A 20,624-nucleotide genomic window follows, 5' to 3' on the forward strand; every position below is an offset into this window, starting at 1 on the left:
GCAGGGAATAGCTCCAGAATTTTGTGGATCTTTTGCTTGAGACCATGGCACTTCCACATTCCTAGGTCTGCAGCCCATATTGGCACTAGATATCTTACCTCAACTTGCCTCTGGATCATGTTAATAGGGTAGAGAGGATCTATAGAGCACCATGTGTGCAAACCTTATAGGACCTAAAATTTTGTACAGGCATCACTTGTCAGTGTTGGTCATATTTATCTATGAGTTAACATCCATTGTCATCATCATCATATATGACAGGCTTCTACACAACTTTCATCTACCAAATCCACTCACAAGACATTGCTTGGCCTGGGGCTAAAGTAGAAAATACTTGCCCAAGGTGCCACACAATGAGACAGAACCCAAAATGAAATCATGTGGTTGCAGAGTGAACACAGCCATAATTTCCCTTTATATAGTGGTTTTTTTGCCTAGTTTTTCTGAGAATAATTGAAAATTATTCTCAGAAAAACTAAGACATACTATGCAAATAGTAACATTCTCTACTTATTTATGTCAACTGTGGACAAAATAATTACAAGTGCTAGCATTTATTTATTTATTTGTCTTAGTTTCTGCCAGCTGCTACTTATGAAGTTAAATAGTAATAGCTTCCTGGTATTTCTGGAAGTATACAGCTGAACACTTCATGACTATTTATTTATACATTTGTTTATTCTCTTGTTTCCTAATACATATAAAATTAACTTCTTTACCATCTTACATTTTACTTTCATTCTATTCCTATGGAATAAGTTATTACAGTATAAATCTCCTAAATCATATTCAGCTATATTCATTTTTACGTTGTAAAATAGAAGAATTGACAACTACATATCTACCAATATATATATATATATCCTTTATCTTTTACTTGTGAAGGTGCATGGCTTAGTGGTTACAGCATTGGGTTCACAGTCATGAGGTAGTGAGTTCAATTCCTTGACTGGACTTTGTGTTGTGCTCTGTCTTAAGCAAGACACTTTATTTCATGTTGCTCCAGTTCACTCAGCTGCAGAAATGAGTTGTGATGTCACTTGTACCAAGCTGTATCAGCCTTTGCCTTTCTCTTAGTTAACATTGTGGCGTGGAGATGGGTGGCTGGTATGCATGGTCGACTGCTGGTCTTCCATAAACAAATTTGCCCAGACTTGTACTTTGGAGAGGAACTTTCTGGGTACAATCTCTTTATTCATGACTGAAGAGGGTCTTACCCTTTTACTTGTTTCAATCATTGAAACAATGCTGGGGTACCCCTCAAAGGGTTTAGCTGAACAAATCATTACCAGTTTTTTTTTTAAAGTCTGGTACTTATTCTGTCTGTTTTACTGAACCTACTGCTAAGTTATGAGGACATAGACAAACCAATATCGGTTGTTAAACAGTGGTGGGGGACAAACACACACAAATTATATATATACAAATTATATATATATATATATATATATATATATGTGTGTGTGTGTGTGTGTGTGTGTGTGTGTGTGTGTGTGTGTGTGTGTGTATTTAGATGCTATAGAGTGGGATGGAACCTGGAACCATGTGGTTGGGAAGCAAACTTCTTACCACGCAGTCATGCCTGCATCTAAAAACATGGAATACTTCATGAATTTGTATGTCATTCTTGCGCAAGCATCATGCTAATCTTTTCTGTATCGTTCCAATTTCAGAAGATGCACTGTTGAAGCTATATATAACCTCCTTTTCTCTTTAAATATATCTACCATGAAAGGAACAAAAATGCCTCAAACATAACTGACAGGAGAAAATGGGAATTGATTTCCTTGTGTGAAACATAATGAAATCATCTTGAAATTCACACTGTTAACAGATAGATTCAGTGTGTGGTATTTAAATATATTCGTCAAAGAAATTAAAAATTACAATTCATTTTAAGATTCTGGTGTATTTTCAACCCCCCAAATGCACTCTCCAATGTGTGTGTGTGCAAAGTTCGGAGAGCTCTTACCTCTGCTAGTGACAAAGGGTAAACGCTCAGAGTAAACGGTAGACTGTATGATGTATGTGTGAACAGCCATGCTACATGGCAGTGAAACATGGGCTGTGACTGCTGAGGATATGCGTAAGCTTGCAAGGAATGAAGCTAGTATGTTCCACCAGATGTGTAATGTCAGTGTGCATACACGGCAGAGTGTAAGTGCCTTGAGAGAAAAGTTGAACTTAAGAAGCATCAGATGTGGTGTGCAAGAGAGGCGACTGTGCTGGTATGGTCATGTGTTGTGTATGGATGTGGATAGCTGTGTGAAAAAGTAGCAGTAGAGGGAACTTGTGGAAGAGGTAGACCTGGGATGAGGTGGTGAAGTATGACCTTCGAAAGTTGGGCCTCATGGAGGTGATGACATGTGACTGACACCTTTGGAGATATGCTGTGCTTGAGAAGACCTGGCAAGCCAAGTGAGACCATAACCATAACCTATGCCATTGCAGTATAACCGGCCTATTTAAGAGTACCCTTCAATCATTGGGCAATAAATTGCACTTGCGATGACCTGTTGAGTCAAGTGAAGTCATTGCTATGACCGATAACAATACCGCTTGATTGGCACCTGTGCCGGTGGCACGTAAAAAGCACCATATGAGCGTGGTCGATGCCAGTGCCGCCTGACTGGTCCCATGCCGGTGGCACATAAAAAGCACCATTCAAGCATGGTCAATGCCAGTACTGTCTGATTGGCCCTTGTACACTGGTATGTTCTTTCTGCTATATGCCCAAGTTAATCAAAGCTTTCATCTTATCAATTTATGGATAGTATACTGAGGGCACAGCTTCTTCATCAACCCTTTTCTGTTACAGCTGGTTCCTTAGCATTTAATGTCCATAATCCAACCTGCAAATTAATAACTCCTTTTCTGTTTAGGTGTTGTTCCACAGCCTTTGGAATTGCAGATTTCTCCTGTAAGCCAGCAGGCATTATCTGACCATGGCTGGTTATTGGCTGATGCTAAATCCAGGGCCCTGTATTGAATCCAAGTGAATTAGTAAAGCAGTTTACTCTTCAACCTTTGCAGGTGTTGTTATTCCATATCAGAACAAACCTGGAAGTAATCTCAGTTAAGAGGTTGAACCCATTCTTTTCAACATCTAGGGTTTCCTAACTTACGAGCCTGGCACCAGATGACTCAAGCCATACCCAAGACAATAATTAATTCACATAAACATGAATCCTCAGATTAATAAGGAAAGAGGGCTGCACTAGCACTAAGCTGAACCAACTGGAGCAACATAAAATGAAGTGTTCTGCTCAAGGACACAACTTGCTGCCTGATGTAAGAATCAAACCCATGGTCTTATGAACAGGTGACCGACATCCTAATACTTAAGCCTGAAGTGCAAAACAGCATTTTAAGTTACCTACCAGTAAATTTGTAAAATTAGTAATTCAGATAACACCTAACAACAATTACAACAATTACACCTAACAACAATTACTTATACAATTGGCATTCTCCCTTGATACTAAAAAGATTCTCCACTTCTGTTCTACACTGTTTTATTTTCCTGATGGTATTAGCAATGTGAAAGAGATAAAACTATTTTAATTGGGAAAGAAAACTAAAGAACAAAACCAGTTCACCAGTAGGCTACTGCCCAAGTGAGGACCCTGTATTAAGTCCAAGTGAATTAACAGTGCAGTTTATTCTACAACCCTTGCTGGAGTTCTTGGTCAGAAGAAACCTGGGAGTTGTGTCAGTTAAGCTGTAATTCCATTCTTCTCAATATCTTAGGTTTCCTAACCTTAGCTACTGGTAATGGATGCAGTTTAAAGTCATACCTCAGGACACTAATTAATTTGCATAAACATGAAGCTTTAGATCATGTACTCAATATTATGTTTCCCATATGGCAGTATATCTATTTTCTGAATCCATATACCAAAATGTTTGGCTAAAAGATTGTGGGTTCACCATTCTGTTGTCTCAAACAAACCACTCAACTCATCTACTGGTTAAGCAACAGACACTGATCATGGAAATGAAAGATTGTTCTTAAATCTATTTCTTGATCATTGGCTTATGATGTGTATTTCTATGCTGGTATAGCTTGGACACCCCTACAATAGCTCTCCTTGAATATCAGTCCTGTATCTGACCCAATGAGGAAGCCTCTACAACAGGGGTTAACAACCTGGGATATGAGATGACATTTTAGTGGGTGCATCAAAGAGGGAAAGTATATACTTTATTAAAATAACTTTCCAGAATAAAATTATTAACTTATTCTGAAAAATATTTTTCCTCAATTGAATACACCAAGAACATTTGGGGGTTTAATATTACAGACATAGATAAGGTGGTGAGGTGGCAGAATTGTTAGCATGCCTGGCAAAATGCTTAGCAGCATTTCATCCATCTTTACGTTCTGAGTTCAAATTCTGCCATGGTTGACTTTACCTTTTATCCTTTCAGGGTCAATAAAATAAGTACCACTTGAGCACTGGGGTCAATATAATCGACTTACACTTCTTCCCTGAATTTGCTGGCCATGTATTGAAACTTGAAACCAATATTACAGATGTAAATTAGTTATTAAAAATTGTCTTCTTCAAATGTGATATTATTTCTGAAGGGTATGCAAAAATTAATCATTTCCTTGGAGGCAGGGCATAGAAAAGGTTAGGAATTACTATGTTATATGGCCAGTAAACCATCTAGAAATAACAGCCAAATCACATCCTGCCATCCTGAAAAAAAAAGCATGCAATGTAGTTCATCATATACAAAATATGATGGTCATGGCTGGAAGCATGACCATCACATTTGGCAAATCTTCCTCAAATCTCAAAAATAAAGGACACATTAGGCAATGTAGTCCACCATATACAAATTGGGATGGTCATATCTGGAATACTTTTGGTTATAGTTGTGCATAATTAGTTTCTAAGCAGCAACAACAACCATTTACCATTTCTCCCATTAAAACCAACATTCTCATTTCTATTCCGTCTACTTCTTCACATCCCTTCTTTTATTGATTTATGGGAGAATTTTCCCCTATTCCACCCCACTCCAGCATGAATCATACATTCTCATAACATGTCTGAACCTAATGAAATCATTTCGCTTGTAATCTACTAAAGCCTTAGATACCAAGTCACTTTTACAATTATTTGCACTCAGCCATTTTCATGAGCGAACATATCTAATGTGATTAGAACTATTACATCACATATCTTGGATGATAGAGATGGGTGGAGGATCAGGGTCTCATACAAATTCAAGCAAGCTCAATACAATTATAATGATTAACCTCATCTTCAGAGATGAAATATTTTTTTTTAATATTTACATCCACAAGGGTGTTGGATTAGCAGAATTGCTAGAGTGTCAAACAAAATGCCTTTTGGCATTTAGTAATGGTACTTTACATTCTGAGTTCAAACTGTGCCAAATTCACATTTGCCTTCTACTCTTCTGAGAAGGTGGGGTGAAATAAAATAAAGCACTAGTAATGTCCAAGGTTCGCTAAAATTGATAATATTCCTCTCCTAAATTTCAGCCATGTACCTGTGTGACTAATCAATATTTACATCTACTTTCCACTATGGTTGACATCGCCTTTCTTCCTTCTGAGATTGATAAAATAAAATAAGTACCAGTTGTGTCCTAGGGTTGAAGTAATTGACTTACTCCGCCCCAAAATTGCTGGCCTTGTGCCAAAATTTGAAATTAACATTTACATCTACAATATGATGATGATGATAATGATGATGATGAATATATATATATATATAAACAACAGAACACTAAAAATGTAATTAGATAAACATTAAAAAATCCTGCATAGTAATGGCTAGAATTCCTTATGAACACTAGCTAGCATAATTCTAGCATGGTAGGGGAGAACAACTGCTCGGATGGGGTAGAGAGCAAGGTCATATTGATAAAGATTCTACTAATGTATAGATCAAAATTTTTATTTGGCTTATTTTACTGCTAACACACAGAGTTGTAAAATTAAAATCCAGTTTTATAGCTAGAGTTAGTCAAAAGAATCACCCAATTAGCTAAAAATATAGCGATATGATAATATAAAAATAGATTAAAATATAAGATACTTTTTAAAAGAAAATAATAATGTTTTCACGAAAAGGGCTGTCAAAACTTGTTCAGATTATTTATTTTATGACTTATTTGATAATGCTATTTTATTTTAATGACTAGAGTAGATTGAACTAACAAATATTTTGGCATTTCTAGACCTATTTCTGTATTTGTATTAATATAAACAGCAAAGGTTTGCAGCCAAATGATAAAGGTATTTGGCTTGTGATCATAAGGTTGTGATTTCGATACCCTGAAGTGAATTGTGTCCCTGGGCAAGATATTTTATTTCACAATATTCTAGTTAACTCAACTAGCAAAATTGAGTTGTATTTTAAAGGGCCAGCCATGTTCCATTCTGTGACATGCTGAATCTCCCCAAGAACTATGTTATGGGTATATGTGTTTGTAGAATACTCAGCCACTTGCACATTAATTTCATGAGCAGGCTGTTCTGTTGGTCAGATCAATTGGAATCCTCATCATAGTAGTTGATGGAGCACTAGTTTTTTATTAATAAATGTTGACTTTGTTCCTTTAATTAGAGAAATTTTGTCAGGCTGTTTTTAATGAACAACATCTATCATATTATTAAATCAAGCTTTATAAATTAAATAACACAAATTTCAGTTCCATTTTATTTTTTAACTTTGATTAATATTATTTCTGTTACTAAAGATTCTTTGGTATTGTAACAAGGAACTACCGATGTTGAAATAGTATAGTCTGTAAAGAATTTAAAGGGATTATACCCAGAAACATCTTTATATTGAGAATTTCTACTCCCCCAAAAGTTAGTAACTGTTTTATTGACCTTGCTCAACAAATGAAGGTTCATATATATATAATGATGGATTACCAAAACGAGAAACCTCTCTGATGAAGATATATTTTTTGTCCTGATGTGGATTTATTCTTACATTATTTTGGATTCCTTTTTCTTTTAGACTTGACGATGGATGTTATCCTAGATTCACTTTACATTTAACAGTGTAACTATATTATTTTTAATCACCTCACTATGGACATTCATATTTTCTTCATATATTTTTATCTTCATATGCTTTTTTACAGGTTTTCACACTTTTTATTTTATATGTGCATATATATATGTATATTTTTATACTTTTGGGCTTTGTGTGCTAAACACCTCGGTATTTCAGTATGTATTTATATTCTACAGTGTGAATATATGGGGATTATTTTGAAGTTGTTTGACCAATTATGTTGTTTATTTTTTGACCACTAAGTTTGTCTTTTGTCTCAGATTTTACTTGAGCACTTCCCTTTGTAGCCTTGTACTTAATTTACTTTTCGATTCCTATAAGGAAAAATGGAATTTAAAATGATATATTTTGTGACATATATATATATGTGTGTGTGCTATCTGTATTAAGGGTGAATGATAAAACTATTTGCGTGTCTCTGATATAAGAAATTTTAAACTGAATAGAGGACATTCTGCAGAAGCCTGAGACACATTTAACTGAAGTAACATGCACATCTAATTAAAATAAGTGAAGGAAAACAGATGTAAAATGATGATATCAAATTTTAAAGATTTCACCATCCCATTAGCATCAGAATTATGTAATTCTACTAGACCAAGATATGTAAGGACATGACTAATATGAGTCATATTCAAAGGCGGGCACTATTAATCAAAAAGTTTACTTCATTAACCGTTAATCAAAAAGTTAACTTCGATAAGTGTTAATCAATTTTTTAAAAACGTAACAGAAATTACTGATAAACTGTTAACATTAATTTTTATTATAGAAAAAAAAAGAAAAAAATCAGTTTTTGCTCTAAAAACACCTTTAAAAAGTGCCAAAACTATAAAATCAGCCTTTTTGGGCCTTTTTAAGGGCTTTAGAACCCAAAAACTATAGTTTTTTTTGTTTTTGTTTTAGAGTTAAGAAATGCTGATTTTATAGTTCTAACTTTTAAAAGGCCTAAAATAAGCTGATTTCATGGTTTTAGCCCCTTTTTTTAAAGGGTTTTAAAGGCTTTTAGAGCCAGAAAAGGGTAAAACGAAAAACACAAATGTAACACAATATAAGTAGTGAACTAAAAAGGTTTATTGATAAAGTGGCTGTAAAAAAAAAAAAAAAAAAAAATTAAAAACATGATATATACGTAATTTAATTTTTCCTCTTCTTCTCATTCTCCATTTTGTTCATGAGATGCATGTTGCCCTCCATGAAAATTAGCATGTCAAAGTTTTCATCAGACAGGAACGATCTCTTGACTCTCAAGATGTCCTTGCCCATAGAAAACAAATGCTCCACTGCAGCACTGAAGTTGGATGGCTGTGTTGAACTTGATGAACAAGTCCACCAACTCCTGTTGCTCTCTTTTGGCTGGGTGACACCACTGAAGAAGTCATCCTCCTCCTCTTCATTGTTACTGCCTCCACTGTTGTTGCTCACTTCATCAGACTGCTGCCTCATGGCCTCCTTGACCTTACTCTCCATGCTTTTTCTCACTTTGGCAACCTTGGTGTTGTCATACTTATTCAACCAGATGATGCAAAACCTGGGGTGGAAGGCAGCAACCAGCTAGTATTCCTCATCCTCCAGGAGGATCCTAAATCTTTTGTTGATGCCTGCCAAAAGTGCATCAACCAATGCTGCAGTAGGATCAACCAAGGCTAGAGTAGGATCTTGTCAAGCACTTTGGCCACAGGTGACGTGACCTGAAAATAAAATAATGGAGAATTAGCAAATTTGTAGGGAAACAGACTAGTAAAAAATATACTGTCAAATCAAATATCAATATTAATTTTATAATTTAGTATCTATAATATTATTTTAGCATTATATTAATAATTACTATATAATATAATATATGTTTTGAAGGATTTATAATATGATATGTGTCTAGAAGCTGAAGTTCTTCAAGGTGTTCTGAATATTACATGCTGGTTCTACCAATAGCTTGTGCACTAGTGATTGCTGCAGCCACTAAAATATAATATTATATATAATATATATATTATAATAATATAATACAATATTATTTTATTATTAATTTATTACCTTGGTGTACTCCTTCATTAAGTTGACATCCTGGTTATTGAAGCTGTTGACCTTCAACTGGGTCCTGACTCTGTGGAGAACAGGCTTCTTAGTTTCCAGGATGGTGTTGAGGAGCACCACAGAGTCATAGGTGGAGTTACATCACGTCATGTTGGGAACAACCAGCCTCCTCCCCACCTCAGCACAGATGCTGTCTGCTGCCACAGTGCTGTGATCTTGCTGGTTCCAGAGGGCACGTGCCTTGGCCATGGCAACCCTGTAGAGCTTCTTGAACACTGCACTCTTTTTACCCTTTTTTGGCTCTTTGAAAACTTGAAAAAAGGGCCAAAACTAGGAAATCAGCCTTTTTAGGTCTTTTAAAAGTTAAAACTATAAAATCAGCATTTTTTAACTCTAAAGCAAAGAAAAAACCCCGAAAGACTATAGTTTTTGGATTCTAAAGCCCTTAAAAATACTAAAAAGTCTGATTTTTGTAGTTTGGGCACTTTCCAAAGGTGTTTTTAGGTGGTTTTAGAGCAAAGACGGATTTTTTTTTCTATAATAAAAATTAATGCTAATGGTTTATTGATAACTTCCGTTACATTTTTAAAAAATGAACTGATTAACAGAAGTTAATTAGTCTGATAATGATTTCCAAAGTTAACTTAAAAGTTAAATCATTAACTAAAATGTTAACTTTGTTTATTAAGGATTAATGGTTTGGTCATATTAAAATATATTATAGCCATCCCAAACACTTTCACAATAGATATTTGACTCCTCCTGAACAAAAAAATATTATCTCTTATGGCACTAATCAAGATATCTTCAGTATGACCTCTGATTACATTTTTTGTAATCACTTCTGAATTCTTAATATGGAAGCCATGATTTTACTATCATTAATGCTATTTTTAGGCAAATCAATTAAATGACCACAATTCATCATTGTGCAACATCAGCTGATAAACACTACAATGCTTTCTTCTAGCCAAGTACTTGTGTTGTATTTAGGTTTCATATATTGAAGCAATGATACTGTCTTCGGAGAACTGGCAACCATGTGCTCTTTCTGATTTCATCTATCCTTACTTTACTGCCACTTATTACCTTTTCCTTACTGAGCCATTTCTATGTCTTATCAACTTTCCCCCAAACTCATATTTATCATCAACTACATCTCTCCTTTTGTTCATCACTCACTATATTCATCTCTAACCATCTATTACTCTCTTATCATACTCTTGTGAACTTATCCACCCACTTTTCCCAATCTTCTGTCTCTACTATTCACCTGATACTTTGAGGTAGCCTTGATATCTTGTTGCCACTATCTTTAGCTCTCTTTCCAGTTACTCCCACTGACCCTTATATAATGATTTCAATTTTTGGCACAAGGCCAGAAATTTTTTTTTTTTTTTGTTGAGGGAGGATAAGTCAATTACATCAAACCCAGCATTTAACTGGTACTTATTTTATCGACCCTGAAAGGATGAAAGGCAAAGCTGACTTTGGTGGCATTTGAACTCAAATTGTAAGGACAGACAAAATTCCACTAAGCATTTTGCCTGGCACACTAACAGTTACACTAGCTTTCCACCTTTGCTCACCCTTATATAATTCAGGGTAGTCATGTATCTCCTCCATAACAAGGAACCTGTTCCTGTACTATACTCTAGCCTCTCAATACTTGGCATAAAGCCTCCTCCCTTTCTACTACACTCCCACTCAGTCAATGAGGGCTTTTTGGTCTTGTAAGTTACAAAGTGATTTTCAGTAGTGGTGATACTATAGAAAAAAACACCCAATACATTCTGTAAAGTTGTGGGCATTAGAAAAGGATTTCCAGGATGCTGGTGTTGCGTAACTAGCACCCATACCAGTACCAGTGGCACATAACAAGTACCTTTCAAGCATTGGGCCTCATGGAGGCAATGACAAATGACTGAGACCTTTGGTAATATACTGTGCTTGAGAAGAAGACCCACCAAGCCAAGTGAAATCGTAGTCATGGAAAATACTGGTGTTATGTCACTGGTACCCATGCTGGTGGCACATAAAAGCACTACCCATTACACTCTTGGAGTGGTTGATGTTAGGAAGGGCATCCAACTGTAGAAACCATGCCAAATCAGACTGGAGTCTGGTGCAGCCTCTCAGCTTACCAGCCCTGGTCAAACCGTCCAAACAATGCCAGTGTAGACAATGGACATTAAATGATGATGATGATGATGATGAAACAATACAAACGCAGACACTGAAACTTGATGCAGTCCTCTGGTTTGTTGCATCCTGTTGAAGTGTCCAGTTTATATCAGCATGGAAGACAGACATTCAATGATGATGATGATGATGATGTAGCAATATGGGATATTTTGCGTTTATATCACATTTGCAAAATTTATAATAAACCAATCAAGTTTTCATTTCAACTACAACTAATAATTTTTTAAAAGATTCATTCCTTAACATCAATGTATGTGTATCTTTGGAAATATACAGAGTGTGGCAGAGAGGATGGACATCTTTGAAATGGCTGTTACTCATCCCCAGCAGGAGGGACGTATGTCTGACAGGTACCATTCAGTCCATGGTGTCTTAACATTTTCTTTTCTTTTCAGGTGAAACCATGGCGTTGTGGATGATAGAGCATCGTATGCCTGCCTATGACAGTTACCTGAAAAATAATGAATCAGTCAGCAATTCAGTGTGAGTTTCAGTGCCAGTTCAACATTCACCAAAACCAGGCTGTTCCCATCCGTAACACAATCTTATGTTAGGTGAATGCACTTCATACATGAAATACACTAATGACCAGTAGGGGTGCCACAAATGGTACAGACCCCGGAAAATGTAGAACGCATCAGACAAGCTTTGATATGGAGTCCAAATCGGTCTGCTCGGAGGCATTCCATTGAATTTGGTACTGGTAATTGATTGATAAAGTGTATTTTGCATGAAGACTTGCATTTTCCACCTGTACAAATTGGTCATTTGGCAACAGTTGAAACTATGGAACTATGCACAGAGCAATGCTGGAGAGAGCAGAGGCCAACTTCCAAGAACACCTTCAGAAATGCATCAATGAAAATGGACACCACAAGATGGATGTTGTTTTCCACACTTGATTTTGACAAATGCTAATTCGATACAAACACAATGATGTCAATAAAATTTGTTTGTAGCTAAAATGAATGACTTCGTGAATTTTTCAAAAATGTCCGTCCTCTCTGCCCTACTCTGTATATTTGACTGCTTATATTAGCCAGCATATGTTTCTCTGTCTTTGTTTTGATTGTTTTTTTGTACTTTTTTGTGACTTCCTTGCTTTTGTGACTTCGTTGCTTTTTTGTGACTTCCTTGCTTCTATTGTTGGTGAGGACTCATTCATCTACATCAGTGGTTCTCGGTCAGGTTCCATATGGCCCTTTAGGGAGTCTATACAAGATTTTTTTGCTAAAATTTACAAGTAATAAATTGCTTATACTTGTACAATACACCAAATATTTCAACAATGTTTTTAAATACAATTCCTAATAATATTTAATTATGAAAATATAATAGTCTTTTTTAAACATCAAATGACTATGAGGTTCCAACAGAGTAAAATAAAAACCAAAGGGGTCTATTGATTAAAAGTGATTAAGAACTACTGAACTACATGGTAAGCACAGTGGAGTTTTTAAAATTTGAAATCACTATGGTGTGTCTTTGCATTTGGTGGTGGTGGTGGGGGTTTACAAAAGATTGTAGCTTAAAAGATTAAAAGCAAAGCTGTACCTATTGAACAACTGTTTCCTCATTACAAAGTAAAACCAAACCAGTTTCCTGTTTACAGTACTAGAAGATGATTCATAGAAAAGCTAAAGTGAAACTTACAAAACTGAAAGATTTGCATTCTTTGCTTTGTGTAAGTTTTGGGATAAATATAAGATATATCTAAAACAGTGATTCTCAGCTGGGTTCCATGAAATTTTGCTGTTAAAATTTATGTGCAATAAATTGGTTACACTTCTACAATACACAAAATATTTTAATTATTTTTTATACAATTCTTAATAATATTTAATTATAAAAGTATAATAGGATTCTTTTTAAACATTGAATGACTCAGAGGATCCACCAGAGTTAAATAAGAACTAAAGGTCCATAGATAAAAAAAAATGGTTGAGAGCCACTGATATAAAATAATCTATTCTGAAAATAATAAAACATATTTTTTACTTTACTTTTTACTTGTTTCAGTCATTTGACTGTGGCCATGCTGGAGCACCACCTTTAGTCGAGCAAATCAATCCCAGGACTTATTCTTTGTAAGTCTAGTTCTTATTCTATCAGTCTTTTTTGCCGAACCACTAAGTTATGGGGATGTAAACACACTAGCATCGGTTGTCAAGCGATGTTGTGGGGGACAAACACACATATATATACATATATATACGACGGGCTTCTTTCAGTTTCCGTCTAGCAAATCCACTCACAAGGCTTTGGTCAGCCCGAGGCTATAGAAGAAGACACTTGCCTAAGGTGCCATGCAGTGGGACTGAACCCGGAACCATGTGGTTGGTAAGCAAGCTACTTACCACACAGCCACTCCTGCACCTATCTATTAAAAAATAAATGATACATTTATTCATCCCAACAAGTGAAACTTAGAAAACTGGAAGCCTTAGATTTTTTGTAAAACAATATAGGTGTTGGCTGTGTGGTAAGAAGTTTGCTTCTCAATCATGTGGTTTTGGGTTTAGTCCCACTGTATGGCATCATTTGCAAGTGTCTTCTACTATAAACCAGGGCTGCCCAATACCTTGTGAGTGAATTTTTAGATAAAAACTGAAAGAGGCCTGACATACATAGGCAATTATGTGGATAAACAAATTAGATATATGAAATATATATATTTAATATATTTGATGTATCTAATTTGTTTATTTGCATAATTGCCTCTATACCTGCTCAGCTTGATCCCTCTTATAACCTTTCTTTACCTTGTGGAATGATCCACTGTAAAGACATCAGAGTCTAAGTTTGAGTCATTTGAGCACCACTAAGTGTCTTGTTCTGTACGGAAAATCTCTAGATCTCATCTGTGTGTGTGTATGTTAATTGAAATGAGACAACAAAGCCAAGGCAGTGTGAAATTTCTTGGACATTTATAAAGAGAAGGGTAGTCATACAGCTGTTTCAGGGATATGAGGGATATCCCTTCATCAGAGACAATATGAAAGAGTTAAATAGTGGGGAAATAGTAGAGTTCAATATAAAAAGTTCTCTTGGAAAGGGAGAGATATAGGAAGTATAAAGGAAAATAAGAGAATAAAAATATATGTTGGATGTTACAGTTGCAGTTCCATTATATACACTCACACACACATGCACGCATGCACACACACACACACACATGGGGTGTTGGGGCTAAATTTGACAGTTTGCATAAAAGGAAAAGTGATGGTATTTATTTCCAGTCTTCTGTGAAAACATGCCAGATCAAGGGGAATTATTGCCTAATTTAGAAGGAGAAGAGTGTTGGTGACAGCAAGAGTATCTGGCCATAGAAAATCTGCCTGAATAAAATTACATCTGACTCATTCATGCATGGAAAAGTAGACATTAAAAAGATGTTGATTTAAAACAATATATTTTAAAAACAATAAAATATCTATCTACTCTTCTTCCTAATGAAAATTATCTATATTAAAAATGGAACATTTTTATTCCAACTGCATTTCAAAATTAATGAAAATAATATATTTTAAAAACAACAATATCATTTATTAAAAAAAAAATTCTATATTTAAAATGGTGATGAATCTCACAAGATTGGATTGACTGTAGGCTATGGTAAAAGATCCATGTTCAAGATACTACACAGTGGGATTGAACCTGGAGCTTTGTGATTGTGATGTGAACTTTCAAACTATCTGGGTATACTATATGGTCTGACTATGACCCAAAGAATGGAGTCACTATAAAGCACATAGAGAGTATGTACCAGGAAACAAAGATGAAAATGCACAAACATTATGGGAAGGGCAAAAACTGGTGCCAGGATATTTGACCAAAATTATATGATGCAAGGGGGCAGGGCATATTAAGGATATCCTATTTTAAATTATCAGGAAGGTATAGCTTTTATAAAATTTCTTTTTTTTTGGTATATATCATTTCCTCATTTTTTACATGTTGTTTATAATTACTTTGAAAGGAACAAGAGATTACTGTTTTATAGTTTTTAATAAGTATTGTTTAACCATTGTCATCATCTCTTCATTTAACATCCACTTTTCCACACTTGCATGGGTCAAATGGAATTTGTTGAGGCAAAGTTTTTTACAGTCAAATGCCTTTCCTGTTGTCAGCCTTTATCTGTTTTCAAGCAAGGTAATATTTTCCCATAGCTAGACATGTTTTTCACAGAAGACTGGAAATGAACAACCATGCTTCTATGATGATGATGATGATGCTTATTTACAATCATCATGATCACTCTCATGATCATATATATATCATCATCATCATCATCATTTAATGTCCATCGTTCATGCTGGCATGGGTTGAACGGTTTGATGAGAAATGGAAAGCTGAACCACACTTGGTTTCTATGGCTGGATGCCCTTCCTAATGCCAACCACTTTACAGAGTGTGCTGGGTGATATATATTTATATATATCATATATATATATATATATATATATATATATATATCATATATATATATATATATATAACATATATCATATATATATATATATATATATATATATATATATATAGGCGCAGGAGTAACTGTGTGGTAAGTAGCTTGTTTACCAACCACATGGTTCTGGGTTTAGTCCCACTGTGTGGCACCTTGGGCAAGTGTCTTCTACTATAGCCTTGGGTCAACCAAAGCCTTGTGAGTGGATTTGGTAGATGGAAACTGAAAAGAAGCCCGTTGTATATATATATATATATATATATATATATATATATATATATATACATATATATATATATATATATATATATATATATATATACATATATATATATATATATATATATATATATATACATATATATATATATATATATATATATATATATACATATATATATATATATATATCTGTGTGTGTGTGTGTGTGTGTGTGCGCATGTGTGTGTGTGTGCATGTGTGTGTGTTTGTCCCCCCAACATCGCTTGACAACTGATGCTGGTGTGTTTATGCCCCTATAACTTACCGGTTTGATAAAGAGACTGATAGAATAAGTACTAGGCTAGCAAAGAATAAGTCCTGGGATCAATTTGCTCGACTAAAGGTGGTGCTCCAGCATGGCTGCAGTCAAATGACTGAAACAAGTAAAAGAATAAAAGAATATATATCATATATATATATATATATATATATATACATACACATATATATATCCTTTTAACCATTGTCATCCAGTGTTAAAGGATAAAGAATAGTTAATGTGATGGCTCTGGATAGCAAGAGAGAAAAGTAATATAAGGAGTGGGGGAGAGTTACTCTCCCCCACTCCTTATATCAGGTTTCTCTCTTGCTATCCAGAGCCATCACATTTCTTAACCATTCTTTATCCTTTAATATTCTTCTCCACACCCACGTTACAGTGACCAACCCATCCTCACTCTCTTGACTACCAAATTATCTCTTCCCATGTACTTTGCCTGTCTATCTGTACTGAGTTCCTGCAGCTTGTCCAAGCACATTATCTCCCTTCTTAGAACTCAGAATGTAAAGACAAGCAAAATGCCACTAAATATTTTGTCTAGTGTGCTTATGATTCAGCCAGCATGCCACTTTGTATTATATATGTAATAATAAAAATATATATTTGCACTTTATTGTGTTTTGTTATGCGTGTGATCCCCTTATCTGTGAAGAAAATGGCCTTTATAAAACTGGTCTGTGGTGCCAAAAACATTAGGGACTGCTGACATGCATGACTATGGCTTCAAGCTCCTGGCCCAAATGATATATAAAAAATAAAATACATATATACAATATAAATAACATTAACAAACCAAGTACCAAATCTTACAAATTATATTTATAAGAACAGTAGCTTTAAAGCATGCAATTAACTTTTCATCTACAATTTGGTATTTAATTTTTACATTTCTTTTACAACTAATTTCCACAAATTCATAATGCTTGATAACATTCCTACATTTATTGAAGGTAACACTACACATTTTATAACAAACATCTCTGATTCTCAAACAAAATATAAAGTGTGTATAAAAATATGCATGTGTAAAGATATTTTTAACATTTTCAATAACAAAAACAATAAACCTGTATTTTCAAACAAAAATACTTGTTAGTGTTTGTATTGTTCCAAGTTGCAAAGATGCTCCCTTGTCACTCTCATGATCATAAAATGCAGTGAACCAGTTAAAGATATTGGAAACCTATAATCAACAATGCTATTGTTCATAAAATAAAGTATAAATTAATATACATAGTTTCTCAGTTGGTTGTCCAGTGCATTATTGGATTCTACAATCTATGGTTTCTGACCCATCTTTACCAATAGTGGAATCTGTGATAAATGAAGGCGGTGAGCTGGCAGAAATGTTAGCTCGCTGGGTGAAATGCTTAGTATTTCGTCTGCTTTTATGTTCTGAGTTCAAATTCTGCCAAGGTCGACTTTGCCTTTCATCCTTTCTGGGTTGATAAATTAAGTGCCAGTGGGGTACAATTATATGAAGCCCAATATACCCATCATGACTACCCGTCTGATAAGAGTACATCAGGCACATGTATCACAACTACATGTGTGCAACATGGTGATCTTATATCAAAATAAACAGTGCATGACCTTGCAGGTGGGTCCCAGTTAAAATTATTTTCAGGTTGAGTAGCCCATTCCACTCAAAAGGTCCTTGAATAATGTTTGTTTAAGGATGATGAATGAAACACCCATGTTTCCAGAGATGTATTATTCAAATCCCAAAGAATTCCTCTCAAGACATGGCTATGATGCCCCCCCCCCCACTACTTCTGTTTGTGCTCAGGGATGCACATATCATCAGCCACCAAGGGATATGCTCAACTGGTTAAGCTCAAACAACTGACAAGCAAATTTGTGGTATTGAGCAGAATATTTAAGATATAACCTATCTTTTATACCAAGACAAAACAATGTACATGATAGCACTTCCAGTCTTATTATTATTATTATAATTATTACTATCATCATTATTTTTATCATTATTATTATCTATAAGCTTATCAAAATATCTTACCTGCAGCAGCTGGGTGGAATGATTTGTTATACAGCTAATTTTGAATAAATAAATCCTGTTTCAAAAATCAATTATTAAATTAGAATTATAAGGACATGCACTAGATTTATAATTCAAGTAAAAAACATCAATCAAGTTGAATTTGTAATGTTTTGTTTGAATTTGTAACATGGAATGAGAGATTTATGTCAGTTTTAAAATGATTAAAGAGAAGTACAATCATTGTGAGACAAGGGAAGCAGACACTTAGACACATGGGCATATGTTCAAATCTTGCCACAGCAATTGTGTTGTTGTGACATAGTGGGTGATGTACCCCAAGTGAGAGGGATAAGTGATGTCAGGTGACAAAGTAGGTGAGTTGAGAAGTGTCTTTTTTGGACAGGTAGCTGGTAAGAATGGATGTCTGGAGAGGATCCTTTGGTATTCTAGCATCTGGTCAGAGGGCTGAACAGCAAATTGAAATCAACAGTTGAAGAATTCCTTTCAGAGTTCTTTGTCAAACCAAGATAAGAAACATTTTTGTTTTTTACACTTCAGTTATTTTAAGACACAGTACTCAGCTTGCCTCAGTTCACCAAGTTAAAAAAAAAAAGATAAAAAGGTGTGGTCCCATTTCAACAGAATAGTTATCTAATACAGCAAGGTATTTATCCAGTTGTAAGAAAATGGATTCTCCAACAATTTCCCTCTAAATATACGAGGAGGTGCTGAAAAGTTCCTGGCTTTAAAGACAACACGAAAGGCCTGGTTGGGTATCCAGACTTCCAAATTCTTTTACAGGGCTTAGAAAAACTGAAGGGACCACTGCAATAAGTGTGTGAGTCTGAGAGGGGAATGTGTTGGATAAAATCATAATTAATTGATCCTCTAGTATTTTCTTTTATTCAAAGCCAGGAACTTTCAGCACTTGCCTCGTAAACATTTATTAAATTACTTGTAACAAGATTTGGAGGTTGACATGTCTGCCAGATGCTTTCAAGCTTGCTTCTCTTGGTTGACCATTAAGCACAACTTCCAGTTTGATCTCTTAATACTTCTGCTTTTTGGCATCAGCTCTGTTCCTTCCTTGATCCTCTTCTCAGTGACTTCATATTTATAACTTTATACCATTTTTTTCTTAATTGTTTAGTCAGGAGATGAAGGGCAGACCCCATGACCTTATTTAGGGTCTCTGAGACCCTAAATATCTGCAAACAAGAAATTCTGGCCCGAATAATTATGATAGAGTGGACTTTGTCAAAGGGATAGTTGATGATGATGATTGTGGTGTTAAGTGAGGTGATGTGTTGTATTTCAGATTTTTCTGGCAAACTTATCAAAAATCTCACTTTATTTTTTTATCTTTTAATTCCAGTGACTCCTTACAGGATGTCCAAGAGTGATACGAGGGAGGGGTGAAGGTATCATCAAATTGGAAATCTGTCCTGCATACCTTCATTAAAGGCACCAAAACACCAGGTAGTGGTGTTAAACCAGATGAAAGATTAAGTCTAAAAAACTTTATTGATCTGCTTAGTATGGATATGGCATATATTGTCTTATTGATTTTCTGAATGCTATGCAGGATTGTGATGGGTAACATGGTCGACTGGAGCAAATCCATGTAAGATCACCAGATGTTTCTCACTGAAGTAGTCTGTGATTTGTGGTCTCTTACTTCTCTACTCCATAGGCAAGTCACAAAGCTCTGCAAAAAGTCAAAGCTACTGCCCTTCCTCCTGTGACTAAGTTATAAAATGAAATCTGCTGAGTGGTTAGTGTTAGGAAAGGCATGCAGCTGTAAAAATCCTGTCAGAACAGTCACAGAAGTCTTGTACAGGTTTTGGCCTGGCCAGCTCTTGTGGTACCGTTCCACCCATGCTAGCATGGAAGACAGACATTAAACGATGATGATAATGATGATACAGCCTTTAGTTTCTCCATGAAATCGCATCAGACGATATACTTCTGAATAAATTTTGAGAAAAGAAAATGAAAAATATAGGTGTAGGCATAACTGGGTGGTTAAGATTACTTTTTAACCACATGGTTCCAGGTTCAGTCTCACTGCATGGCACCTTAGGCTAGTGTATTCTATTATAGCCCCAGGCTGACCATTACCTTGTGAGTGAATTTGGTACACAGAAGCTGTGTGGAAGCCTGTTGTCTATGGCTACTTGCTTATCTGTCTACCTATGTATGTACGTACACGTGTGTGATGTATATGTGTGTGTGTGTGTTTTCTTCCACAATGTATATGTGTGTGTGTGTATGCTTTCCTCCAAACAAGTGCTGGCT

At 35.2% G+C, this 20,624-nt stretch overlaps 1 pseudogene; it reads right to left on the reverse strand.

Moving 5' to 3' along the window:
* Positions 1–1,590: 1,590 nt before the first annotated feature.
* Positions 1,591–1,691, reverse strand: LOC128250120 (U6 spliceosomal RNA; annotated as a pseudogene).
* Between the last annotated feature and the right edge of the window lie 18,933 nt (positions 1,692–20,624).

This window comes from Octopus bimaculoides, chromosome 1 (genome assembly GCF_046866305.1).
Source record: "Octopus bimaculoides isolate indiv1 chromosome 1, ASM4686630v1, whole genome shotgun sequence".
Classification (NCBI taxonomy): domain Eukaryota; kingdom Metazoa; phylum Mollusca; class Cephalopoda; order Octopoda; family Octopodidae; genus Octopus; species Octopus bimaculoides.